This window comes from Hemicordylus capensis, chromosome 5 (genome assembly GCF_027244095.1).
Source record: "Hemicordylus capensis ecotype Gifberg chromosome 5, rHemCap1.1.pri, whole genome shotgun sequence".
NCBI classification, from domain to species: domain Eukaryota; kingdom Metazoa; phylum Chordata; class Lepidosauria; order Squamata; family Cordylidae; genus Hemicordylus; species Hemicordylus capensis.
The window spans coordinates 165,504,990-165,530,152 of record NC_069661.1 but is presented as its reverse complement, the minus strand read 5'-3'; the positions used below and the strand labels follow the sequence as shown (position 1 = coordinate 165,530,152).

Sequence of the window (25,163 nt, the reverse complement as noted above, 5' to 3'; positions counted from 1 at the left end):
TATCAAGCTGATTACACAACCATAAACCATAGCAAGTAAATAACTCACCATCATAACAAATAAATAATCCACCAAATTATCTCAAAAGTACCCAAAGATGTCAAAAAGGAAAATTATAATACAACTGCATTTAGGTAGAGAATCTTGCCTGAATGGTGATGCACACTCTTTTATTAAATTCAAGAGACTTTAAAAGTGCTTCATTTTAGCAGAATCATGTACCTGGTTGATATTGTAAATATGAAAAGATCCAATTATATTGTAAAGTATTTATTTAGTTCAAACAATTAATAATTATTTATAGTGTATTGTTATTATAATATTGTTTATTATTATTAACAGCTAATTGTAATTAATTCAAACAATATTACTTGTTTTAATGTTGCATTTTGAAATTTCTTCACATCTTGTTTTACTGGTCTTTTTTTAAAGATGTCCTGAGATACATTTATGGTATGCAATGGATTCTGCAAACAAGATATGAATGATAAATTATCAGTTTTACCATATTAGATAAATATCAATTTTACTATATGTGTATACTGAAAAATGCCCAATTACTTTAGAACTCAATTAGAACCAATTACTTTAGAATTCAACAACATCATAATCTGAAATGGATGAAATGAAAAAGGACTAATGTTGCATTACATATTGATTTATGTTGGCATTTTAGATGCAGTTTTACAACTTTCTTTTCACATAACCCTGCATGAAGGAAGAATTTTTAATTTATGCCACTGATCCTTGACTCTGTTTCCATCTGAGTTGATATTTTTTCCTGATGTTACTGTGCAATTCTTCAACTGTAAACTGTCCAATTAGCATTAAAACTAGGTATTGTGATAATCAACTAGAAAATTTGTAATTGATTTGTATTTAGTTTACAGTCGCTCAATAAACACACTGTATTCATGTGTATTTTCCTCCTCATTTTTGTGTGTGCTCGTCTGTCTCACCCAAGAGGCTATTGTACTTAAGTGGAAAATCAATAGGAAGCCAGAGGAATAAACATAAACCAGGAGAAAAGCAGAGCTGTAGGATCAATCTATACAGCAATCTTTTCCTTTGAATAGATGTAGGAATATATCTAATGACAGCACGTTAGAAAGACCTTCAGACTCTCAGCTTTCTTTTTAGTCAAACTAGCAAACATAGTCTAGCATTGAAATGTATTGAGTTTTCTTTGTGCCAGATTGAGCAAAATGGCCGCACACACATTACAAAATAGTTCTCATGCTGACCAATTAAACAGCATCCACTACAAATCCAGTGCATAATCCCCAAAGAATCAGCATTGGACAGTACAGAGAACTTTCTTGTTAGGCTGGCTAGCCAGTGGCGGCTTCTATTTTGTCTAAGTGTGGCTTCCTGACTAACCATTTATTATAGCTGTATGAAGCTTTGGCCGGAACGGAATATTTTGCTTAGTCACCCTGGAACCACGTGAAGGTAACTGTTCCCACTGTGCAGTGCCGTGCTGTGCTTCACCCAGTGCTAGTGGGGCTCCTTTAAGGCACACATGAGCTCTGGGAAGTATAGTCCTTCTCATTGTTTTCTTGATACAGATCAATGAGGAAAATGCTGGGAAGGACTACACTTCCCAGTGCTCCATGCACACCTTCTAAGATGGTGCTGTGGTTCACAGGCTCTGTTTCTCTTAAAGGGCCCACTCTGGCACTGGAAAGCATAACACTACACAAAGGTCAGCGTGGTAGGAAATGGCTCTTATATTAAAGTTTATTTTCCTAAGTGGCCTGTGCTTGAAAAATGGTGAAGATGCTGGGAGAGATTCCTGCCTGCAACCTTGGAGAAGCCGCTGCCAGTCTGTGAAGACAGTACTGCGTGAGATGGACCAAGGGTCTGACTCGGTATATGGCAGCTTCTTATGTTCCTATGTTCCTATCATTGGCATAGTGTGGTGCATTGAACAGTTTGTGCAATAGGCTACTGTAACTTGAAGAAGTACTTCCTGGTTGTGGGGCCTTGATTATAAGTTTCATACCCCATAAGTTTGGGCAGGATATAAATTTAATAAATAAATAAATATAAGCTGTGAGCTGCAGGCCTGCTGGCTGTAAGTGTTTGCTCTTGTTTGGTCTCCAAATAAAGGTTGATGAGACCTAAGGCTGCCTTTGGTGTGAAACCTCTTCATAACACATAGGAGCTCAACAGTGCAGTCCTATCGGCACTGTTGTATATGAAAGGCAAACAGTTTTCCATTTCTTCAGCCACATTGTGGTTGCAGTGGCTATGATTCACGGAACACTATCTTGCATGCCAGCTGCAGCTGTTTGGATGTAGGCTTGCCATGTGTCCAATACAAATATTTGCTCCTGTGTAGTGTTCCCTTTAGGGTGTGCATGTGTGCATGCGGTCACATGTTTTTTTATGTCCGCTCAATTAATTTTAGATCCCGCTCAGGTTAAATCAGGAAGGCCCAATTCTGAATGCACACACTGCTTTGATACTGCCGCCCAGAACAAAACTTATTCTGCACACAGATGGAAAAAATAGAAAGAACATTGGTCCTGTGTATCTATCTTATACAAATAGTTCTTCAGAATATGACCCAAATTAAAGTTCGCGTTCTCTCTCTCTCTCTCTCTCTCTCTCTCTCAATCTCAATCTCAATCTCTCTCTCAATCTCATTGATTATCAAACAGAAATATTATGTACAAGAGATTTCGGCTTCCACCTTCCTCAATTGCTCTGATGTTATATGAAAGGGAGGTACAGTGCCTGCAGTAAAACTGTAGTTATGGAATATCTGTGATGGAGTGTTCAGCTGTCTAGGATTGGCTGCTGCAGACATGTCATGCACATGACATATCTGCAGTAGCCAATCCTAGACAACTGCACACTCCATCACAGATATTCTATAACTACAGTTTTACTGCAGCTACTGTACCTTTCATATAACATCAGAGCAATTGAAGAAGGTGGAAGCTGAAATTTCTTGCACATTATATTTCTGTTTGTTAATCATCTCTCTCCACCCCTGGTCTACATATAGCTTCAGAAAAATGCAAAAGCCCTGCCTGCCTGCCTGAATCCAAGCTCCAACCACCACCACTATTACCACCACTCTCTGCTGCCTGGGCTCTGTTGACCAACTCTGAGTGCGCTCCAACACAAGTTGACATGCCGCGCACCTACAGCATGGTGGCAAACTAATGCACCTGAGTCTCTGCCATCCCGCTTGTCCGCCTTCCTGCCTGCCTGAAGCCAAGCTCCAACCAACCACCAACAGCACTACATATCACCACCAATGCTCTCTGGGCTCTGCTGGCCAATTCTGAGTGCTCTCCAGCACAGGGCGCTTTGCTCTGCATAGTTCCAGCATGCCATGGCCGGCCAGACTGTCATAAAATGTTGAAGGTTGCACTGAAAAGTGGGACGGTGCTCTATGCACTGCCCCCTTTTTGGCATCTTTTTCTTCAAAAGTTTTCTAAACGATTTCAAAGCATCTTTTAATAGTGACTGATTTGCTTGGGGAGAGAACCTCAAAGTCCAGCCATCAAGGGCTATGTCTGTGCCTAGTTCCAGAGCTCTATTCGGAGCCATTTCAGAAATATAAGTGTTGGAGTAATAAGGGGTGCTGTTTCTCTTTTTTATGAAGGCACATTTCAGAATACTCTAAATGTGGATGGAATGAGGACCAAGGAGGGGGGAGGCTTCAATTCCAGATGTTTTCGTAATTCTCTACCTTGAAACAAGCCAGATTTTGCAATCCTTTGATTTTTTTTTAAATTAAAAATTCACAAAAAAATATTTATTTATTTTAATATTAAATTTATATATCACCTCTTATTAAAACAATCCCAAGGCAGTTTACACAAAAATTAAAACAAGACTATAAAAATGCACAATTAAAATATAAGCTAAAATATAAAAACATAGATCTGACTAAAAAGATTTAAAATACAATCATAAAATAAGCATACAAAATACAAAGAAGCAGCACTAGAGACATTCATATAAAAGCCTGGAGGGGGGGAAGCCAAGATTTAATACGCTTTCTGAAAACTGTGATGGAGACTGAGGAGCAAATAGCTACCGGGAGAGCATTCCAGAGTCTGGGGGGCAGCAACAGAGAAGGCCTTGTCCCACATGCACGACAGCCAAGCCTCACTCATTGTCAGCACCCGGAGCAGAGCCCACTCAGATGACCTCATCAAGGGGGCAGCAATCCTTGGGAGCAGGCAGTCTCTCAGGTATCTAGGGCCCAAACTGTTAAGGACTTTAAAGGTCAAAACCAGCACCTTGAATTGGACCTGGAAACAAACTGGTAACCAGCTCTTTCAAAATGGGCATGATGTGATCCCAGTAGGCAGCTCCAGATAAAATCCTAGCTGCTGCATTTTGCATTAGCTTCAGTTTCCAAATATTCTTCAAGGGCAGCCCCGCATAGACAGTGTTACAGTAATCCAGCCGTGACGTGACTAAGGCATGGGTAACTGTGGCCAGATCTGCCTTCTTGAGAAAGGGATGCAGCTGGCACACTAGCCGAAACCATGCAAAGGCACCGCTGGCCACCACCTCCACCTGAGCTTCCAAAAACAGAGTGGGTCCAGCTATCCCCAAGCTACATATTTGCTCCTTCAAGGGGAGTGCAACCCCATCGAGAACTGGTAGAATCTCCATTGAGGTTCTAGAAACCACAAGATTGCCCAATCTGCTTCAGTTTGCATATATTGACTCCTGTCATCCATCCCACATGTGTGCCTAATATATAATAACTAGGACTACCCCCTGATTTTCGGTGATATTTTTCAATTTCCCCATTGACCGCTAAAGGGGAAAAAAATCCTAATTTAAGCTGGGATTCAGATTCAGAATCTAATGTGAGATTTTACATTGTCAGAGCCCATAGAATGTATGAGGCCTGGGCATGTTCAGAAAATTTGGATTCCGATCCAACTGCTCCCTCTTCGACAATGTAGTAGGGGTGTACGTTTCATTTCAGATACAAAATGTTTTGTGCCCCAAACAGGCCATTTCGGCTGTATTTCATTGTTGTTGTTTCACACTGTTATGTGTAGATCAATTGCATTTTCGCGGGGGATGTGGATGTTCATGAAATCTGCCTGGTTTTTGCAAAGCTCTGCTGTTGTTGTTGATGTGTGATGTTGGTGTAATTTGGGATGGATTTGGGGCAGAAAGGGGGCTTTGGGGGCAGAAGAGTGAGTCAAGTGGTAGTGCCCCAATGGATGCCTGCTGCCACCAATATTCCAAAGAAATTGGGGAGCGGGCTGATTTTTAAACAAATTCTGGTTTACATGTCTTTGGGGCAGATTCGGTGCAGAAAGGGGGCATGAGGGGCAAAACAGTGGGTTGGGTGGCAGTGCCCCAAAGGGTGTCTGCCACAACCCAAATTCCAAAGGAATAGGCCAAAGGGCTGATTTCTTAGGAATTGTTGCAGTTTACGCGTCTTTACGGTTTCCTCCCCTAGGGAATAATGGAGGTTTCAGCAGACCCATAACTCCACCTGAGGGGCACTGGGGTGGCCAGGAGCGAGTGGTGGTGTAGTGCACATAGGGTGCCAACCACCCCATGGGTTGCTAACCCATGGGGTGCTGGGTTCTGTTGTTTCTGAGGTGTTCTGAGTGTAGATTCTCTGGTAGCATATGAGATTTTCAACAACAAACCATGAATCCACTCTCATATGCTACCAGAGAATCTACACTGAAAACATCTCAGAAACAGCAGAACCCAGTACCCATGGGTTAGCAACCCATGGGGGTGGTTGGCACCCTATGTGCTCTACACCACCACTAGCTATGGGCCACCCCACTCCCCCCCAAGTGCAGTTATGGGGCTGCTGAAACCTCCATCATTCCATATGGGGAAGAACTTTAAAGATGCGTAAACTCCATAAAATCGTTAAAAAATCTGCCCAATTCCTTTGAAATAATTCTGGCAGCTTCCTTTCCCCCACTGGGCACTACCACCCACCCTTCTCTGCTCTGGGCCACCCATTTCCCCCAACATGAAGCTATACTTTTGCTGAAACCTCCATTATTCCCTATGGGGAAAATCTTAAATTTCAAAAAATCACCAAAAATCAGCCCTTTGCCCAATTCCTCTGAAATTTGGGTGGTAGCTTCCACCCATTAGGAACTACCACTCCCACCCACTAGTTTTGCCCAGGGGCTGTTTTTAAAAATCCAAAATGTTTCAGATTTAGATTTTGCAATTTCTAACAAAGAACAAAATGGGGGTGTTTCGGATTGGCTGATTTTGAACAAAGAACAAAATGGGGGTGTTTCAGATTTGGGCCAAAAACAAAACAGAAATAAAACCAAAACGCACAACCCTACAATGTAGGATTTGGATTCTATGGGCTCTGGCAATGATTAACTGAAATGATTAACTAAATGGGCAAGACGTTTCGACCAGGATGCAATATTTAGTATGTTGGTAAGACAACAAATGACCTACATATATGCTTCCGCAACCACAAGTCTTTATTATGAAAAAATGTGAACAACCAATAGCCAAATATTGTAACGGTGGTGAACACTGATACAAGGCTTGTCAATTACTGCAGTAGAGATGCCATTGAATGCTATGAAACTGGAAGCAAACGAGAACTTTTGGATCCTTGCACTCAGGACACCAGTCTCAGGAGGCCTCAACCTTGAAGATAGCATCAGACCATCCCAGACTGCGGGAACACTACATCATGGACATTCTATAATTGTTAGTGCTGCTACTTCACCTTGCCAATAATGTCAGAGCAGCTGAAGAAGGCAGAAGCCTAAACATCTTGCTCATTATATTTCTGTATAATCAACAATACATTCATATTATCTTTTTGATTAAGTGCATCTTTCAGGAATCCAGATGTTTATTGTATGGGGTACGAATGTGCATGGAACTGGTTCGGAGGCCCTTTATGGGCCTCTGAACTGGTTTGAACGGCAGCCAATTCCACCGGTTCGATGGCGGGGGAGTGAGGTGCAGCTTTAAGGGTGGCAGAGGATGCACTTCCCCCTGCCACATTTCCCCCGCTGGTGCTCAGTTCCTTAAACATCCCCCAGGGATGCAGCATGCCTCCCTGCTGCCCTCTTTGCTATGTTTACTGTAAGTACACGGAAGTAGTGGATGCGCATGCGCGCATGTGCACATCATGCTTGCTCATGCATGTCACGCACAGGTGCATCCACTACATCCAGGTACTTCCGGCATACCTAATAAAGGGGGCGGCAGGGAGGTATGCTGCCACCCTGGAGGATGTTTAAGGAACCAAGCACTGGCAGAGGAAACGCGGTGGGTTGGTGGTGGTGGGGAGTGCATCCTCCCCCACCCTTAAAGCTGCACCCCACTCTCCTGCCGGTTCTGTGAACATCCCTAGTATGGAGTCCTATTTGCAAGACTCCCACTAGTGCCCGCTCCCAAAAGTAAAAGGTCTTGCAGTTTGCAAGCGTTCCTCCTGTACCACAAAATAACTATGCACTCTTCTTTTGCTCCGTGATGACCAGAAGAGCTGCTTTTTTGAGGATGTAATAGTGTTGCTACCAAGAATTCCTAAACAAAAACAAATTCTAGGGAATTGAATGAGAGAGTCAAGCCAAGATACTTCGTGCAAAATGTTTCGTGCTTTTTCTATTTGTCATGCGAGTTTTGTGGAAATCTAACATGGATAGAAATCCAGTGAAAACAATGTAGTGAAAACAATATAGCTTGTTTGTTTCTTTATCATTTTGTGAAAGTCCAGACTTCTTGTTTGTAAATATACTCAAGAAAACAGTCAAAGTTTTCCAGAAGGCATCATTTCCCATGCTCTTCCAATGGTTGTATTTCTGCATTTCTGGGATGTAAATGAATTTTTCCAGGGTTTTTTTTAATTTTTCTGGTAGTGTGAGTGAGGTCTGGAACCTACTTGCCCAGCAGCATGTTTCTGTCTCTTGTGATTTGGTCTGGGAGCTTCATGTCAGTGAGTGAATGAGTGAGGCCCAAGAAGCTTTATTTTACACACACACACACACACACACACACACACACACACACACACACACACGTAAAATGGCCTGCAGTTGCCAAGCATTTCTCCATTGATGACAGCTCAAAAAGGGGAGGGGGGAGTGCCTTTCAAAAATGGTGAATGTCATGACAATTTGTTCGCACCCAACATCCTGTGGGAATCCTGGGAGGCTGATGCAGCATCCTGTAGGGAGGCCACCCCACTCTGCCGCTCCACTGGCCTGCCATGCTGACCACTCATAGGAACATAGGAAGCTGCCATATACTGAGTCAGACCATTGGTCTATCTAGCCCAGTATTGTCTTCACAGACTGGCAGCGGCTTCTCCAAGGTTGCAGGCAGGAATCTCTCTCAGCCCTATCTTGGAGAAGTCAGCGGGAGAGAACTTGAAACCTTCTGCGCTTCCACCCCGAGGGGAATATCTTACAGAGCTCACACTTCTAGTCTCCCATCCATATGCTACCAGAGTGGACCCTGCTTAGCTAAGGGGATAAGTCATGCTTGCTACCACAAGACCACCTGAAATGGCCACTGCAAATCCTCACAGGCCAGCTGAGTGGTAGGGGCAAGACAGCCGCTCCATGGGATGCTGAGTCAGCCTACTGAGCTTCCCCAGGATCCTAGGTGCCAGTGACATCAACATTCACCATTGTTTAAAAGTATCTCCCCCCACTGATACACCCCCCTGGAACTGGTATCACCAGCCACCTCTGTCTTATCTGTCTGTGACTCTAACCTTTTTCTATCTGTACAAGGTATTGTTCCCCATGCTTTCTAATAGGAGTTTCCCCACAATTTCCAGGACCTCTCAATGGATTTTTCTGGAGTTTTCAACTTTTTTTCCATAACCTGGGCAAGGTCTGGAAGTTACCTGTGAAAATGGCTTGTCTATCTTTCGTGGTTCAGTGACAGTCTGGGAGATTCATGTCACTCCCACAATGCCTTCAAGGGTTGGACTGGGAGCTCTGAATCTGACGCTTTCGGGCATTGAAAGGAGTGTGGAGAAATGAAGGTGGTTGCCGGCTGATTCATAGCTCCTGATTAATTGCTCAGTCTCTTAGTCATGGCACAAGTCATGAAAACTTTGCACACCTGCTGATTCAATCCTGAGTATTCCACTCCCATCCCCAAGCCAGCTTCTTCCTGCTGAGTTTTCAGTCCTAGCTGTAGAAAAAAATACGTTTGAAATGATGATTAAACATCCTCTCCTGTTCACCACTTCCCCACTGCAAATGTTCTCCACCCCACATTCCCTTGTAATGTGTAGATCCACCTTTAATACATCTTTGGCCAAGAAAATGTATGCTCACAACCCTAATTTTTTTTAATGCACAAAGATCATCTCATCCATGAGATGAAAAATGTCACTTATGTGACTGGTGAAGCTACTATGCTTCACTAGGTAGGATGAGTTCAGAATTCTATCTGCATTAGGAATTATACATGATCTGAAAAAGAAATGCTTCAGATTTTTGCCAAGTAATTTCAAGTTGGTACTACTGTGGAAAGTTTGCTTTAAATAAGACAGGCCATTTAAAAAAAACACGTAGGTGTCATTGTCATAATAGTTTTTGTCCACTTCTCTGAAAATTGTTCTAATTTCCATTTCTTCCTCCCAAATGCAATGAATTGCATAAGCAGTCAGTGACAAATAACTCACAGAAGTTTCTGGACTGAAAAAGTGTTATTATTTTAAAAATATCTTCACGATGGCAGCTAAACTGATGTGTGCATCCAGACCCTAAGGGGGTTATTCAGTGATCACTTACATTGCAGTAATCTCTCTAAAGTCAACTGAAGTAAAAATAATCTGATTGTAGCTCTGAGAGCCCCTAAAGAGTGTTGTGTGCAATAGGATATTAGACACACTTCATTCCCGCATGATTTTGATTTGCAGGATTATGTCCCTCACACAAATATGTAATCTAATATTTTCTTGAAGGTTAAGGCATTAAGGAATTTACCAGTAGGGGTGTGCACAGAACCGGCTGGCCCAGTTTGGTTTGGGTGTGGACTGCACCCAAACCTGTCTGGGCCAGTTTGGTCCAGCATCTCCAACCCCCACCCCCACCCCCGGTTTGGTCCAGGGGGTGGGGTTTGCATTTTTAAAAATTATTATTTTTTAACCTGTAGCTAATTAGGGGGTTTTCATGACTTGGATATCCAGTCATGAGCACAAGACATAAACTGTGAATCACCCCGTAGCCTAATAAATTAGCTGATTATTGCATGTTGACAGATCTACTGATACATAGGGATGTGTGAACTGGTTCGGGGGTTCAGGATTCAGGAGTTTGGGTTAGAACTGAACACCCACCCACCCAGTCCAGCCAGACCGAACCGAACCCCCCGGCAACTGGGAACCTAAACCCCGCAATCCCATAGCCCCCAATACTCGATATTCATAGCTTCCGTACCTGAAGAAAACCTCTGCAAATATCAAGGTCCTCCTGTATTGGAAAGTGCTCCGAAACCTAAACATTAAACTAGTCTGAAGGATTGGATTTTAGATTGCTTTATTGGTTTGCTTCTTTTGTTTTTATTGTACTGTATTGCTTTAAAGTTAACCCTTCTAACTGCCTTGCACTTCTTAGGAATCAGAAAGGTGCGATATAAATCACTACAAATAAAATAAAAATAAATGAATAGCAAACTCTAAAGCTGTTTCTATGTTTATTCTGCGTATAGTGAATTTTCCCATTGTCAACAATTTGAAGCACTTTTTCACCATCTCAGTGTATTTTTATGATCTAAGATATAGCATGTTTTGTCAAGCTACTGTACAATAAGAACATTCTTATTGTAATGGAAGAATATGGTACATTTTTACAATCCCATGAAATGACATGATGTTAGTAGTGATGGTAGTAGGCTGTTTGTATTCCATAATCTCTTCTAAATTCTGGGGAAAGAATTATGTAAACCCAGAGACATCTGGATGCTTGGCTGCTTGTCTAAATTGAGACAGGTTGTCTGTATCAGCAAATTGCAAGTGGTGATCTTTAGTGAACTTTGGTCCTGGGATAATTGCTTCTGTTAAGCATCAAAATAGCTCCATTCTTGAAACTACTTTTTTAGATTATAAATGAAAACACATACAGCATTATAGTGCTATCAGTTGGAGGAGGGGAGAATAATTCAATTTATTTTGGTAGGAATGATACTCTGAATAGGCTTGTATGAAGTACAAAGAAGGAATTCTCCTTTGAAATATATTTTCCTTTCCTCAAGCCGTGAATAAACCAAGGTCACCTCCAGGTCCTGAAGAAAGGTTTTCCCTCCTCACTATACAAGCATTTTTGTGCATTCAGACCATATGCAGAGGATGACCCATGTTCTGATGTTATATTCATTCAAATATATTTCTTTATTGCCCCTTCCCCACACATTTCTCAACCCTTACAAGCATTCTCAGAATAATGATTTAAATTATCACATGTTACATGTGATTCCACTCGCCATGCCTTAGAATGGCTCTGTCATGATTGCTCAGTGGGCATGTAGCTCAAAAGCGGATGCATATTCAATATAAACTACTGCAAAATTTTCAAGTTGATTAATGTTAATGGTCATCCTGGAAAGCTTAGCAGAACATTAGTTAGGTTGGTTATACATCTAGGGGCCAGTTTGGACAATATTTGGCCTATGCAATTAGGAAGGAGATGCCCCAAGAGTACTCCCATCATGATGTCTTCCACAGACACTCTGATGCCCTCCTGCAGTGTCCCTTTATTATGTAGGGTGAGGGAGATTATTTATCTATTGCTCAATTTTTATACCACTTTTCATAACGCATCCCAAGGCGGTTTACAAAAGTTAAAATAAAATAAAACCCTAAAAATCACATTTAAAAATGTTAAAATCAGTTAAAAACCATAAAACACCAAAAAACAACAACCATTAAAAAAGTTAAACGGAAACAGGAGTGCTGAAAAACCTGACAGCCCCTAAAGGGTAAAAGCCTGAACAAATAAAAAGGTCTCTAGTTGTTTTTTTTAATGTTGTTTTTTAAAAATCAGCCACACTCATCAAAGAGTGGACATTCACTGGGAAAGCATTGCCTCCAGTGCCTGGGGGCAACAACAGAGAAAGCCCTGTCCTGCGGGCATGACAATTTAGCCTCTCTTAATGTTGACACACAGAGGAAGGGCTCCTTTTGACCTTGTTTTGACCTTGCAGAGGGGCCCTGGACACCTGAAGGAGGTGGTGGTCCTTCAGGTATCCAGTGTCCAAACTGTTACGGGCTCTAAAGGTAATAACCATTAACTGTTCATCTGATCAGAAGCTCCAAATACTGATTTAAACTAGCTTTTAGAACATGTGTAGAGTGGCCATTCAGATGAACAGTTTATCCCATCTGGGTGTTTGGATGTCCATGGAAAGATGCCACATTGGGCATGCTCTAAACCTAGATTGCATCTTGAGGTGTGGGCATATGGCTGCAATCGCACAATGGCCACTTTTGCACATAGTTGAAGGGGCCAGCGGTTACCGGACCATTACATCTGAATGCAGGCCAGCCCCTTTGCACTCTGGTTCTGCTCAGAGAATGACCAAAGGTTCCACTCTCCAAACTGTAATTTGGATCCTCGGGTTGTAGTTTCACCACTCCAAGCCGAGTTTTAATACAGCCTAAATTACATTTGAATGCAGATGTAACTCCAACTGGAGTTCAGGGAGGAAGATCCTCCCTCTCTCCAGCTGTCATTGGCTGTCCTTCATGAAAGAAGGAAGCCCACACAGCTAGTCCCCCCCTCCTCTCTGCAGTCTCACTGACTGCAGAGAAGGAGCTATCTTCTGTCCGAATTCGGACAGGAGATTGGGGATGTTGGGGGGAAGCAGAAAGCAGTTATGATCTGATTATAGTCATTTTAACACAGTCATTTTAACACTTTAGCCAGATTCAGTGCAGAACTGTTCAACTAATGTCAGTTATTTAGTTTGATCATGTGAGCCAGCCAACAGTCTGGATTTCATGAATGCACACAAGTCCCTGGTAGATAGTCCTTATATTGTATGTCTGTATAGTTGTATATAATTTGTTTTTCATTTTGCTAAGCTCTTAGCCTTTCTCCTGAAATTAAAAAAAGTTAAATCTTGTACATTGCTCTTTATTTCAAAATTATTTTTGATAACTTAGATGAAAACATTCCCTTTAATAAATTAATGTGCAGTTCCTGTCAAAAATAAAAGGACTGGAACAAATCTAAAATATTAGAGCAATATGAGCAAAATCAAATATTTAAAATTCTGGTTTACAGAAGGGCTGTAAAATGGTCCACTTCTAAAACTGCTCGTGGTGACTAATTCACACTGAATACGTACACCAAGCAGTTACAAAATTATGGAAGCTCTACAAAATAAGTACTCTTTTATAGCTACCGCCTAAGCACTTACTTGACCTCAGTTCACAGGAATGAAAGAAATAAACATGTAAGAGCTGGATTGCCTGTCAGACCAATGGTCCATCTAGTCTCTTTTCCAGTAGCAACCAGTCAGAGATCACACATTACTAGAAAGCAGCAGGTCCACCCCTGCTTGGTGAGTGTGGGGGGATGATTGGAGAATATTTTTGTCAACAGTGGAGTAATAAATGATATTGTAAGGCTAGTTCACACATGCACATAAATTGTATAACTTGATTATTGAAGACTTGATAGGTTGCAGCTAAAATGTTCCATTCGTTCACCAGATTTTGCTGGAAAGCCTTCTCTGCATTGTTCTCACGCATGGACCTTCTCCCCCTCCAAGGGGCAGTCCAGCAGTCATCTTGGACCCAGATCTGCAGGGAGGAACAGGAAAGGTGTAGCATGCAGTGACTTCCTTGTTCTTCTCTGTTGGTTCAAGTTCAAGAAGAAGCCAGACAAAGGCAGGTGAACAGCGGTGTATACAAGTGGGAAGCAGGGGTAGTGGTGGTGGTACTGAAAGTAGGGTTGCCAGGTCCAAATGGTGAGAAAAGTTGATATCCATCTCCAAAACAAGTGGAAATAGAGGATGCTTTTCACCCCTCAAAAGTCTCCAAAATGTCTCCACTTAGCATAAAACTTGCATAGGTTTATGTATATTATATATGCATATTATGATACAAATTGGATAATATGAAAATAAATACAGCTCACCACTTTGAAGTAGATGACTGGGTGAGCTGTACATTTGCTCAGTCTGCTGTCTAGGTGCAGAATTCGCAAGGCCCCTGCTTCTTAACCATAAATTCATCTCTTGTTAAGGTTTCCCACACACACTGTCCTCCTCCCCCAAAAGTGCAGTATATTCCCAGCCTGCTTTCCCCAGCCAGGCCAGCAACATCACCTCTTGGCTCGAGGCAGGGCAGCCAGCTAACTACCGAGCCAGTCTTTGTCTAACTCCCTACAAGTGAATTAAAAAAAATCTTTCTACTTTGATTCCACCAAAGCTAACGGCAGCGTATTTCAATAGCGGAGACTACAATATATGTTCATCTCACCCAGTGAAATAACAGGGCCTGAAAGTGGTTAGCTTTGACTGTAGGGAATGTACATGGAACTGGATTTCCCGGTTCGGTTTGAATTCAAACGGAATCTTAACAGAAGTGGGCAACTTGTGCTCACAGCTCGTGCTCTGGCTCAATCGAGCCATGGTCCAGTCCAGTCCGACCATCGAGCCTCCCAAGCCAGCTTGTGAGCCAGCTCAAGGGCTATACTTGTAAAGGGGAAGCCAGCAAGGATTCCCCTTTACAAGTAAAGGGTTTTGCTGAGAGTAATTGTGGGGAGGGGGAGGAGGAAAAATGTAATATATAGTAAATACCTTTAAAAAAACAAGCCAATGGTGAAGATGGTGGGAATGGGTTGGCGACGGTGGGGATGGGATGGAGGTGGCAGGGGACAAGGAAAAGTGCAGCATATTCCCTTAAACCCAGTGGATGATGCAGTGGGGATGGCGAGGAATTGGAGGCGGTGGGGGGCACTCCCCCAAACCTGCTGGCCCACCAAATCTCAGGCTCAATCATGCTGCAGCTCGTTTAGGGCCTCTGCACAGGTGAAGATGTAAGTCTAAATCATCAGTTCAAGTCTATGCCTGCAGAGAGGCCCTAAAAAAGCCGCAGCATGACTGGGACTGAGATTTGAGAGGCCGGCAGGGATTGGAGGAGTGCACCCTGCCCTGCTGCCCCATTTGATTCCTTGCCATCCCCGCCACACCATCTGCTAGATTTCAAGGAATATACTGCACTTTTCCTCAGCCCCTCCCCGGCCGCCGCCGCCATCCCAACACTGCCACCATTGGCTTGATTTTAAAGGAACATCCTTCTTTTTTCCTTGCCCCCCACCATCCCATCCCCACAGCTCCTACCATTGACTTGTTTTTAAAAGGTACTTCCTAAATACTACATCCCCTCCCCCTCACAATTATTCTCAGTGAAGCTCTTTGCTTGTAAAGGAGAACCCTTGCCAGATTCCCCTTTACAAGTATACCCAACCTCGAGCCCCTCGAGTCAGCTTGCGAGTCGGGGCTTCGAGATGGGGGTGGCTCAACTCTAACTTGGACCAGGCCCCGGACCGGGGGGCTCGATTCGGTTTGAGAGAGAACCTTCGAACTGGGCTACCTCAAAGTCCAGCTGGCTCGCATATCCCTGTTTGGCTGGATCATGTCCTTGGTCTTTATTTTTCATTTGGTATCCTATTAATTTGCATCTTTGTGTTTCATAGTCCTTACACACTGTGCATTTATGCAGTTAACTCCATTAACTGATGTTCAGTTAATACTCCACACAGTTTAACATGCTAATGCAAATACATACAATATGCAATATAATGCAACATAAAAGACCAGCTGCTGATTGTTGTCCTGCTTCAAATACAGCATACGTCTTTAGAATAATGTTTGAGGGAATCAGGTTTTGTATGGTGGAGGGCTTGCTATTTTAAAATTCTTTTTTGCTTCATATCATTGTGCTTAAGACATGAAAAGTTATGAGAAAATGTCTCTTAAGTCCTTTGTTAAAAATGCTGTAGCATTCCAGATAATTCTGCATAATTCTATAAAATAAATGCTAGAACCAAGGACTCAAAAGAAGACAGACGGGTGATCTCAGGTATATGAACACTTTTCATCCCTCCTGTATATAAACTTCTCTTTATTCATTTGCTCGCCTTTCAGAAATAACTATGAGTAACCAGTTTTGGCCAAAAGCTGATCCCTTGTCTGGTTCATACATATAATTTCTTTAAAAGAGGGAAACTTATCAGACAGCTGCAGCAGTTCAGCTTGCAGAAACGAAGAATGTCATTTTCAAGGTAGGTTTGCAGCTGTCTTGCTGTCACTTAAGGTTTTTAAAGACAGGTCTAATTAAATGTCTACCTAAAAGGATGACAGAATAATTCTGAGCATGCTAATGAAATATGTCACAAAGCAGCAAGCCCACAAGTATGCAGTTGTATATTGCTCCTGGCTAACATAAGAATCGGAAGGCACTGCTGCTTGGAATAAAAACATATCTACCTTTTTGGCATTGGATCTAATAGTCTATATCAAATTAAACCATATTTCATTTTTACTGTGCTGCCATTCCCAAAGCGAAATGCAGCATCACTCAAAAAGGAAAACTATCTGAAAGTGATAAAAAGAGTGTGCCAGGAGGAGATCGGGACTTCGACAAAAGATGTCAGGATGGGCATGCTTTTGGTCAGGTGCGAAGGGAGGCCAGTAGCAGCCCGGGTTCAGTCCCACCGCCATGGGCCCCCTCACCCCACCCTCTGCATCTGACATCAGCATCAGATGTAGGGAGCGAAGGTTAGTCATGCCCCCTGCGTCTGCCGTTAAAAGGCAGGGAGAGCCGCTCCGGCTGTGCTGCGAATGTAGTGTTGGCTGATCTTTCTTACAAATGGGGCTATGTGGCCCCATTTGTGAGTGAAACTACTCCACCGCATCTGAAGTCAGATGCAGGGGGCATGGCTGGGGTGAACCTGTTCACGCAATGGCGGCTCTGCTCCTGCTTCCGGTGCAGCCCCCTTTTAATCACATGAGCTGGAAACAGATTATGTGAACCAGCCCTATGTGGACTTTTGTCAAACGGCATAGCAGAGTGTGGTGTAATGGTTAGAGTTTGGCAATAGAACTGGGATCACCTGAATTCAAATCACCACACAGCAGGGGCGTAACAAGGCTGGAGTGGGCCCAGAGACAAAATTTTAAAATGGGCCCCTCGCTGACACACACACACACACACACACACACACACACACACACACACACACACACCACAATATATAGTCATGTAACTTGCCTCTGGGGGGCCCCTCGAGGCGTGGGGGCCCCCAGGCAGCCGCCTCCCCTTGCCTTATAGTAGTTACGCCCCTGCCACACAGCCATGAAGCTCACTTGAGCCAGTCCTCACCTCTCAGCACCAAATAGGATTGTTGTGAGGACTGAATGAGGTATTCCATATATAGTGCCTTGGAGGAAGGACAGGATATGAATGTGTTAATAATAATGACTCATTAGACTAGGCTAATTATTAGACTCATTATCACTACTGCCATCAAAATCTATCTTCATCACTGAGTGTTTAGGAAACCAGAGTTGAGCCACCCATTTTCTGTTGTGAACCCTTCACAAAAGGCCTGTTCACATGTTATGCTCAGCACTTGTACCTTTCCTTCCTAAGAAACCCTTTCCTCCTTTGTCAAGCTTAAACAGAATGGATAATTTTGTGGGAGAAAAACTACAAAACCTGGTGATCCCACCACCAGTCATGGGTGGGATCGCGAGGTGCATTCAGTCTATCTTTGAACAGTTAAGGTGGGAAGATAGGGGCCCAATCCTCTCTTCCTAGGGGTGGGAAGGAAGGGGACCTGAAGTCCCCTCCTCCCCAACTGGGGAGGACAGTTTGTCTTTACCCAGGGAGATTAAAAGAGAACCCGCGCAAGGGGAAGTCAGGAATCCTCATATTATTCAATAAGCAACATTTTTTCCTGGCTATTTAGTGATGGATTCCCCTTATGAAGAGTCTCTTTGCTGCTCTCAGCCTGCCAACAAATGGTGGGGTATGCTTCAACACAGGGATTGCCGGGGGGGGGGGAGGGTCACCCCCAGCCCTTTCCAATGCTGTGATCATGAAGTAGGTTCTGAGATGGCCCCGCCGTCTCTAAATTCCAGATGCATAGAACAGTGGTCACTCCTCCTGAAGAAAGGTGGGGGCCACATGGCTTCACAAGCAGCTGTGTCACAGGGTAAGGTTTTCTTTTATCACCCAACAGCCAACAACCCACCTACCCGTGGCCCCAAGTTCTCCGTTGCCATTCCGTATGTTTCCCCCACAACCCCGTTGCCATATCGAAGTGCCCCAGTATCAATAATTGTGCTTGTGTGAGACTGTAGAGCTGTAGAACGTCTGCAAAGGCAGTGGTGCAAGTGGTGTGAGGAAGGGATCAAAAGGTCTTTGCCCTGCCAAAGGCAGCTGTCAGTTCTGGAAAGCCACTATCATGCTGGGAATGCCCCCTCAAAGATCATGTCCAATGTAGCTGCTTTACTGGCATTCTGACACCCTGCCCACAGTCTGACACGAGCAGCCCAAAGCTTGCTGAGTTTCAGCCTTGGCAGACCAGGAAGAGGGAGTGGCTCCTCTGCCCAGAGGCTGGAGGTTGCTGGATCATCTCCAGTGGATTGTCTTTGCGATGATTTGTGGCTTCAAGAATTAACCTCAGGTTCGTCAAGTCACAGTTTCACGCTATGTCCGAAGGCAGACATAATCTTGGTCTGTCTGGAACAATAGCATGGCATCATTATGTCATAGTTGCAGTTTGGCATCAAATATTATAAATGTGAATACAACTCTTGTCTTGGAGAATGTATAGGCAAAGGAAAGGATGCCTGACTGACAGCTTGTGAGTCTCTTGTCTGCACCAGAAAGTCAAATTATCTAGTAGTAAAAACAAAACACACAAAATATATGCCTTTTGTAACTCTGTAGTCTAGAGATAACATAAAGACTATAGGATATACGCTACTTACGGATGGAGAAATAGGAAGAGGTAAATGGATTCTTATCCAAGCCAGTACTTGAAAGCTATTCAAAAGAAACCAGGGCAAATTTAACAGCTAAGATTACTAGAAGGATTACCAGGAAAATGGCCTTACAGTGTCAGCATTTTGACAAAATTCACCTTATATTCCCCTGAAAGCCACAGGAACCCTGGTATTAAGGGATTCTTCTTTTGCATGGAAAATAATTTTTTGAAAAAATTGCTGCTAACTTGGGAAGAATTTAAATCCAGCCCTGAAGTATGGCGTTTACATTGACTGAAAAGCTCTATTACTTATCTAGAGTGATACTGGTGGATTTATGAAAGCTTTTGGATGAAATGCCTATGGGAGTTTTAGACTTCACTTCATTTAACTGGGTTATAATTGCTAATACCCTGAAACAAAAGGATTAATGTATGACTTGAACTGTTGTTACCAGACAAATGAAAATGTCATTGAGGGTATGAAAACTGCAATTATACAGGCTTTACATTTTAAATAAGACAAATAACCATTATGTTATAGAAAATCAAATTATTAACACCTTAGAATTGGCTGATTTGATTGCTTCCTGAAATTACACATGCAAATTTAATTCTAGTGATGAAATACTATGTCTGGGGCTACATTCCAAATTCATTTTCTAACTGTTGCCACTCTGAAGGATATCAAGACATGTTGGCTGACATCCTCCTGACAAAGGCTGTGCTAGTGCAAGAAAATTGCACTAGCGCAAGAACACTGCACTACTGCAGGACTGTTGTGTTAGCTACTTGCACTGAACCTGGAGCTTCAGTTCCAGACTAGTGTTGTGCTAGTGCAAATATGTGCTAGTGTTGCATATGGTTATCCAACAAAGTGTGTAACCTCTGGCACTCAGGGGTGTAACTACCATTAGGCAAGGGGAGGCAGTCGTCTTGGGGCCCCACTGCCTCGAGGGGCCCCCCAGAGGCACATCACATGACTCCCCACCCGCCCATGTTGCACCCCCTATGAATTATGTTAAGTCTCTTGGAGATCGGCAGGAGCAGAGAATAAAAAAAACTAGATTCAATGTGAACTAGATTTTCACTGTATTCATAATGGGGATGTGAGTGTGAGTGCACTATATATTGTGAAGTGTGTTTGTGTGTGTATATCAGCGAGGGGCCCATTTTAAAATCTTGTCTCTGGGCCCCCTCCAACCTTGCTACGCCCCTGCTGGCACGCCTCGTACATTTTGCAGGGAACATTTGTCCAAGTGCAATTCCGAAAATCCCCATGATTTAGTGCAGCTATGCTGAAAACATTGCACAAGCACAGTGTTAGGATGTCTGCCATCATATATAGGAGTTAATCACAGACTCACCATCTGTGGTTTCGCGTATCCATGGTTGGGTAATGGACACCTGACCTCGGTATATGTGGGAAAAATCAGCAAAACAGGATTAAACTAATGCATCTGTGGATTGGGGCTGGCTGGAAATGACTTCGGAGGTCATTTCCAGCTGCCATTTTGGGTTTGGGAGTCAATTTATGGCTCATTTTTTAAAAAATTGGGGAGGGAGGATGCAATTTTCGGCCACATTTTGGTGAGTTTTTTTTTAACTTTTGGGGGGCATGCTTGGATTCCCGAAGAGTAGTGGAGCATGGTAGGGCATTTATTTGGCCCATTTTGTCATTTTGAGAGGGATTTGGGGGCAATTTTGGGCAGTGTGGGTACCTAACCCCCCAATTTACATTGACTTTAATGCCCCATTATTTATGGATTCACTATGTATCTCCCCCCCCCCCACACACAGAACAAAACCTCCATGAATAATGGGGCTCTCCTGTTTATGTCATTTGCTGAACTGCAAAGTTGTACCACATGTTACATTCAAGTTGTTAGGTGTCATTACTCATTGAAAAATACACAGAGGTATAAAGTATAATGTCACTAAATCTTAAAATCTTGACAACTCTAATGCCTCTGGTGGGGGTGGGTGCAGCTTCTAACAATATCAATCATCTATATCATTTCAGAATACCAGAGCATTTAGTTCTTGAGGTCAAAGACATCAAACTGCATTAATGCAATCCCCATTTCATCTAAAAATTGTTGTGTCAATCAGCCCTGAGTTCCAAAAAAGAGGAAACTCGCTAGGTATTTTCCTATTCTTCAATAAAATACAAAAGCACCTTGACAATCTGATAATAGTACTGAATCTTACAACATTGAATCTTAAAATCCAGTGTTTTAAAGTCAACCATTCTTTTCAGGTCTACCAAGCTGTGTAGGATAGCATGATTAGATCAGATTCACTTTTTAGTGGGCTATCCATAAAACATGTCATACATCAAGAACATGGAGTTGGTAGCACAGTTGTGACAAGGAGAGATGGGATGTTAGCTAACATGAGATGAAGTGTGACACAGAGGAAGTAGAGTGAAAATATCTTAAAAGTGAATTATATATATCTGAAGGTTGGTCCCCAAGAAACTATATAACATGGTTTCTAGTTGTCAGAATCTTTCCCCCACTAAGAAGAGGGATTCATGCATGGCTTCTAATCAGATGTTACTGATTCATCTCTGTGTACAGATGTGTACAATTGTACAAACAATTGTACAAACATTATCATGTGTAGGAGTCTTTCAGAACTGAAGCTCACAGCCTGTGAAAATACCATCAATTATCAATGAGATGGGGTTTTTCTTCTGGTTGCAATAGTTCTCTCCTATTATTCCTCTAATTTAAGAACTAGCATAAGCAGAGCATATGTATCTCAAGGGGAATCAAATGGAGGCACAAATTAACCTTTACTTATTAGAACATGTACAAACAATTGGAAAACAAGGACTCTTCAGAGATAAAATACTTCCCTTGTATATTTTCATGTAAATTTGGCAAACTGCTGTGAGGTCAGGAAATGAGAAGGGAAATCCTCTCTTACATGAGAAGCAATGCCTTGAAAATATATGATTTTAAGATCTTAATGAAAATAATCAAAAAAGAAAATGAACTTTAAAATTTGCTGTGCCACAGAATGTGGTACAGGGAATCCGGTAATAAGAATCAGTAGTGGCCCAAGAGTTTTGGGTGCCTGAGATGAGGCAGCAAATGCTCTTTGCATTCCCACCTCAGCTCTGGCCTTCCTTCCCCTCACAGTGCTCAATGTGTCCACCCTTCTCCTTCTCTTCCTTCCCCTCCTTGATAGCAGCTCATGATGAGCTACTCTGTCCTTCTCTCATGTTCACTACATTTTAAAAAGGAAGAGGATAGAGCAGAAGAGGAAGTGTAGAGGAGAGGAAAGTGGTAGGCTAGAGCATCTCCCAGATGGCAATAACCAAAGAGCCGGAGGACGAGGAGGAAAAAGACAAGGCCAATGAAGAGAACATGATGGTAGTTTGCAGAGTGATGGCAGCTGCCATCCCCAACTCCTGATAATCTGCTGCCTCAACTGATCCTGGTGAGGATTAGCAAATATTACAGCTATTAAAAACCTTTATTATAAGTGTTTCCAGGGAATGAAGGGGTAGTATTTGGATATGGTCTCCTGCAAAACTGCCGTAGGCAAAGTCTATATGAGAGGAAGGTTATGTAAAGCATATCCCTTGGTAAGCCCCGCCCCTCAGACATTCATACACTTAAAAGAAATGGTGTAATATAACATATAGTAATTCCATGAAGAAACTTTTTGGAGGAATGCCCCAAATTCTGTTAAAAGATACAGAAGACCAAGTCTTGAATTTTTCCGCACATAATAGTGTCGGGCCCCCTTCCTCTTCAGCATTCCATACTGCAAACACAATCCCACCCCAATCAGACAGGCCTCAGACCAAAGTTCACTACAGGCGTGAATAACTTGCCACAGAACAACCCTGACATTTCTCAATCAATCAATCAATCAACCAGTCCCTGCTAACTGGGCAAAGAGGCACCTTTTACAGATCCAGAGTTTTCCAGTAGCAGTCTCAACAGCCTTCCTGTATACAGTATGAATCTAGACTGTAGATTCTCAGCCTTGGGTCCCCCAGATGTTGTTGGGCCACAACTCCCACATGATGGGAATTATAGTTCATAATGGGAATTATAGTCCAAAAACATCCAGGGACCCAAAGCTGAACCCCTCAGCTGTCTGGACCAAGGGCCTTGGTTTATGTCTGATAGATAGATAGATAGATAGATAGATAGATAGATAGATAGATAGATAGATCTCCCCAAAGCCAGAAGGATCCAAAGTGTTTAGATACTGCAGTATATCACTTGTAGATTATAGAACTATACATTTAATTTCTCTGATTTACTGAAAGAAAAAGCTCCTTCCTACGAGCTCTGTGCTTTCTATGTTAAAAAAAAATCTATATAAAAAGCCTTTCCCTTTTGCAACAAAAGTAGTGAATTTACTATTATTTAATCATTTCTACTGAATTTCAGGCAATGGTTATGGTTTGGCCGTGTGTTAATCATGTTGAAACTATAATGGGCTCCAGCATACCCTTCAGCTTGGCCTGTGACCAACAGCCTATGAGAAACAATAAACATGAGTACGAGTATGCAATATTTTATCTTCCCATTTCCAGCATCTCTCCAAATTGTTTCCGGGTGGAATATGGCAGGTGCTATGTAAAGACTGACCTGCAGCCACTGTATTTCTACAACACTGCAAAATCGGTAATAGTGTTATCCCTCTTACAAAGTCATGCAAGAATACCAAGGCCAGAACTGTAGCTTTGTACATCCTGTGTTTGAACTCATTCAAGGACAAACTGTAGCAATAAAGAGGCTGATAAAGGAACAAGTGTAAATGAAGAGGTATGAATGCAGCAGCTCAAACAATACAATTTGTAAAATTGGACAGCACAAAAGCTAAAGTTGGCTAGTAAGGCCTGCAAAGACTCCCATGGTTACTATAAAAGAGAAACAGAAGAAAGGAGTTAAGCAATCTGTCAAAATAAAGGAAAACTTTTAACACCAGAATGAAAGCAGAAATGCTGCTTGAGAAACTACATTTAGTCCAAAATCCAGGTCAAATGTAAGGACAGGCCTGCCTCAATTCAAGATGATGTAAAATCAAAATTACTCCTTGGTAAAATTACTCCTGTCCCCATTAAAATCAATAGCACACACATTTATTTATTTGATTTATTTGATTTATATACCACCCTTCCAAAAATGGCTCAGGGTGGTTCATATCTGCATACACTTCAGCAGAATGAGGAATACAATTTTGAACCACTAGGCAAAGGGGTGTAATCAATTTATAGATTTATATGCCACTCTTCATTATAATTATTTCTAGGTGGTTCATAAAGGGCAATAAAAAATTAAAATAGTCAGCAAAAAAATAGTCACCACCCAGCAGCAATCAATAATACAGCAAAATAAAATAGTATTATAAAAAATTCTCATCACATGTAAAAAGGCTTTGGAAAATAATGGTCTTCTTCACTCATTGCTGAAAAGACCTCAGCACAGATACTAAGGGAGACATCTTGGGGAAAGAATTCTATAGGTGGGACTTCACAATTGAAAATTCCCACATCAGGTAGCTTGAGCTCCTGAAGGCTCCAAAGATGATCTCAGTTATAGTTCCTACACAGAGACCAGAGGTGGCTGCTGTCAACTAGCTGGGGTGGGGTAGATGGGCAGAAAAGAGGGGGGGAAACAGGGTTGTGTGGGGTTCAGTCCATGACTGGGCAAATTACCGGCCAAGCCTTCTGGGCCTAATGTGGGGCAAGATGAGAGAGGGAGAGAGGTAGCCAGAGCTGGGCAAAATGGGATCACTGAGCGTTGCACCTGTGGCTAATTTTATGCCCCACCCGCTGTTTGTTTCCAGTGGCTCCCACTGTCAGAGAGCATCAGAAATGTTTCAATAGGGCAGCTTCTCTGTATGGATACTGCTGTTTTAATATGTACAGTGCTGCTTGCCACATGGTCCTCTGTTTCACTCGTAGTATTTCCAAACCATTATCAGCTACTCTCAAGAATTCTCTTTGGTGAAATGTAGAGGATCCACATGGTAAGCAGTAGAGGTGTGACTGAATTGTTTTTTGATTTGATTTGATTTGATTTGAGCTCAGATAGAATAGCAAATACTCAAATCAATTCATCAGAAATTTTAAAAATAATAATTGTGGATTTGACTATAGGGAACAATGGGGAACTTGAATCACTCCATTGCTCCCTGTGGGTATGTCCTAGGGACACCAGA

The 25,163-nt window shown here is 42.5% G+C and overlaps 2 long non-coding RNA genes across 2 annotated transcripts in view; one reads left to right on the top strand and one right to left on the bottom strand.

Moving 5' to 3' along the window:
- Positions 1-214: 214 nt before the first annotated feature.
- LOC128325667 (uncharacterized) overlaps positions 215-25,163 on the bottom strand; it is a 35,727-nt gene continuing 10,778 nt past the window's right edge. Inside the window, exons 3-4 of the long non-coding RNA XR_008307549.1 lie at positions 8,861-9,153; positions 215-467 (exon numbers count right to left, since the gene is read on the bottom strand). This is a non-coding gene — a long non-coding RNA (uncharacterized LOC128325667). The remainder of the gene's footprint in view (positions 468-8,860; positions 9,154-25,163) is intronic.
- LOC128325668 (uncharacterized) lies at positions 14,495-21,071 on the top strand. Its single transcript, XR_008307550.1, has 3 exons — positions 14,495-14,645; positions 16,123-16,259; positions 20,992-21,071. It is a non-coding gene; the product is annotated as an uncharacterized LOC128325668 (long non-coding RNA).